Source organism: Tupaia chinensis, unplaced genomic scaffold (genome assembly GCF_000334495.1).
Source record: "Tupaia chinensis unplaced genomic scaffold, TupChi_1.0 Scaffold000292_1, whole genome shotgun sequence".
In the NCBI taxonomy this organism is placed as follows: domain Eukaryota; kingdom Metazoa; phylum Chordata; class Mammalia; order Scandentia; family Tupaiidae; genus Tupaia; species Tupaia belangeri.
The window spans coordinates 3,116,266-3,120,043 of record NW_006159777.1 but is presented as its reverse complement, the minus strand read 5'-3'; positions in this window follow the sequence as shown (position 1 = coordinate 3,120,043).

Sequence of the window (3,778 nt, the reverse complement as noted above, 5' to 3'; positions counted from 1 at the left end):
TTTTATGAGGTTTTTTGTTTGTTTGTTTGTTTGTTTGTTTGTTTGTTTTTGTAGTAAGGGGTGTGAGCTTGGTGAGGAGACAGAGACAGGAAGTGAGAAATCACACGCAGGGAGGATGGCCACACCACAATCCTTTCTCCTCCATTCTCCTCTCAGGATTTTGGGCACACACACACCTGGCATGAGTTTAAGCCACCAGGTGTGGGACTTGAACTGCAGTGACTACGTGGGAGTCCAACGACCACTATGCCATCTGCTGGTCCCTGGACATTTCTTATAGATGGTGTCATGTGATCTTTTGTGATAAGAGCTAATATTTTTAGGATTCTTCCTGAAGAAGAAGTTCCCAGAGTGCTATGGTGTGAACTTCTCATGGCCCGCAGGTGCCTGCAGCTTGCCTGTTCACAGTACTGCACCCACGACCATCAGAATCATGTTCTTTCAAATGCCTGAGCACTGTCTACCACCGAGGTGCTGCCACATGCTGTCTCCGTCAGAGTTTAACGACAGCCTGTGAGGTAGGCGTGGAGGAGATGAGCATTTTAGTCAAGGTCACATAAGAACCCCTGTTCAAAACAAAGATTCATGTCCAGCTCTAATTCCAGAGTTCAGGATTTTTTGTGCTTTGTTTTTTAATTACCAGAGAGAGACAGAGAATGAGAAAGAGGAAGAACACACCCTCCAGTGGGTGTGGTAACACTGAAATCCCTCTCCTCCATTTCTCTATCCTCTTAGGATTTAAGACATGCACACACATGTGCCTGGCATATTTTTCAAGCCACCAGGACCAGGACTCAAACCATCATTGGCCGAGTGGGATCTAGTATCCTTAAACATTAGGCTACAGGACCAGCCCCAAGTCCAGAATCCTAATTATCTACCTTAGAATGCTTCCATACGGAATGAAATGCTATTCCTTTCTGGGAGAATGGGGGTGGGGTGATATGTAGTTAATTTGTGTATTGTATCTTGTCATTGATCTGGTGAGGCTAGTTTGCAGTTTCCGTTATAATCAAGTAGGGTGAAGACTTGAGGTTGCCTAGCTAAAGTTATCCAGTATGGAGTGACTTTTTTTTCTAGAAAAAAATCTGTGGGAAGAGTTGCAGTGATCACCGGGGAGAAAATGGCAATGAATAGGAGCAGCCCGTTCACTGAAGGGCGAGCAAAGCCTAGAGAGATCGCGGGTCCTTGTTGCCGTATTCCAGCTGAAGATGCACCTGTCCGTGTGATGTTCCTGCAGGATCAAGTCAGAGGAACGGGAGCTGCTGTTTCATGGGCACTGGGACAGACATTCGCTTCATGCCTAACAGTTTCCGGTGCATGATGGATAAATGACAGACCTCAGGGAAACGAGGTGGAGGAAAACCAGTTCAACCCAGCCTGATGTAGTTCAACACGTCACTAATCACCTATATATAAGAGGTCTGCAAGAAGTCCACAGAAAATGTGTACCGTGAAAACACTATGCATAGATTTCTACTTTAATCCCATTTTCCCACGAACTTTTGTTTTTTGTTTTCTGTTTTAATTTTTGAAGAGGTTTGCTATAGGGTGCGTGCGCTAGCCAGCCAGACAGAGAGACAGAGAGACAGAGAAACAGGAAGCAAGAAATCACTCCCCAGAGGGGATGGCTATGCTGCAATCCCTTCTCTTCTGTTCTCCTCTCGGGATCTTGGGCATGCACACACACGTGGCCGGTGTGAGTTTAAGCCACCAGGTCCGGGACTCGAACGGCGGTCAACAACATGGGAGTCCAACGACATAGCCATTACGGCAACTGCTGGTCCCACCCACGATCTTTTTAAAGGTATTATTATTATAGACAGCTTGTGCGCATGCATGAGAGTAAGGGCTTTGTCACATGGCAGTCCCTTCCTCTAGCTCCCCAGCTCGCCAGGATCTTGGCTTGCACCTGGTGTGTTTCGGGTTCGTTGTGCCAGGAATGCGAACCAGAGGCTGGCCACGTGGTTTCCAGCACTGCCGTCCACTGAGGCTAGGTTTTTCTATGAATTTTTTGAAGTCCCCTAGTATGATGCTACTCTGCTGGGCTGAGAAGCTTCCAGAATTTCTCTAAAGGAGGGGGTCAGCGTTTTTGTTGGAAGAGGGCACTAGGGAGGGTATTTTTGTATTTGTTTTATGCTGTTCCTACACGAACACTATTGCTTCTTTCATATACATTTATTTGGAGGAAGAGCTGTTGCTTTTGGAAATTAGACATTCCCATGAAAGACAGACAATGCATGGCCCCTTCTTCCCTATTTAGCCTCGAGGGAGCTTAGTAGAGCCTGAGTAAGCAAGGAAAGTCATCCGCTTTCTTGGACAGCTCAGAAATCCCTGGGGTTGAGTTGAGTTTTAGGTGAAGGGTTCACGCTGGTGCCAAACTGGTTCTCCCCATCTCATCACTGTCCAGCTTGACAAGCGAATGGTGTGTGCCGCGCTCACACTGACAGCAGGGGACAAGCACTGGGGCGTGAGGCCTGAAGAAAGGAACACCTGGCTGTGGCCACCTGCACCTGCACAGCTTAGTTCTTATCCAATAGCATCATGACCTGTTTCCAGGAGAGCAGGGACTTCAAATAGACCCAGGCTCGACGGGCTCCCTCCTCTGGCCTCTTTCCCACCACCCACCCCAGCAGTTTCAGGTTTTTCTTCTTTTCTGAACACCTAGGGTTTCTTTCTCTCTCCTCTGCACTGTTCACATGGAAAAGGGGAAAACAAGGCATCGAGGTTTGTGGCAACGTTGTCCCAGTGTCATGGTGATTCTCAGTCTGCCCAAAAGCCCATAGAAGTGAGGCAGCACCTGAATTCTTAATTTACCTGATCAAGAAAACACAGGAGAGAGCAAACTCTGTAAAACTGACTGGTCCCTGCCGTAGCAGAGAAGCAGCTGGGCTGGTGTGTGCCCATGGAGGGCTTTAAATTGTCTGGGCTCACCATTACCTGGGGCAGAATGAACTGGCCACTGACCTGGCCACTAAAGTGACAGAGATGGGAGAAAGAACTCTGGTACAGGGTGAGGCCAGGTGGCGGTGCAGGACCACGGCTGGGCCCACAGAGGAAGGTCCTGGGTTCGCCTCCTCGGATCTCCCTGAGCACTTTGGGTATGTATCTGCCATGATCTGGGCCAGCTGAAACTGGGGGTGGATCGTGGCGTGAAGACCCCATTGGGATGCCTGTCTGTCTCTGCCTCAGGGAGGAAATCAAGAATAAATAAACAACAAAAACAAATCTGGGATAACCCAGATTGTTCCCAAAACTCACTAGAACATAAGCACCGTGAGGGTAGGGATTTGTATTGCTTGGGACCTCCAACATCTTCAATAAGTTATTAAATGAATGTATGAAAACCAGTAAGGATGAAAAGTGTGGATTATTGGCACGCCTGTTCCCACATGGGTGGGACTAACAGCAAGGACGGAAGGTCGAGGCTGGGCCCTCTCCATTTCCACCCCTAAGAACTCTGCCATGGTTCCCGCCACCAGCACCACCACTCCCACCCCCACTCCCAGTGCCACCAATCATGCCAGTTGCTATCATTAAGCATCGGTCCCATGGCAGGCAGTTTTCTTCATGTTTAACTTGAACTTCACAATAACCCCATGAGGTCAGACTTACCATTCCCATTTTATAGGTAAGGAAACCAAAGCTCACAGATTAAAGTAACTGGCCCACGGTGTCACAGCTCAACAGCAAGGGGGGACTTCAGGGCCCATCCGGCCTCACCGTTTTGTCTTCACTACACTATCGAGCCATAAAGGGGAGGACCATGTTCACTTAT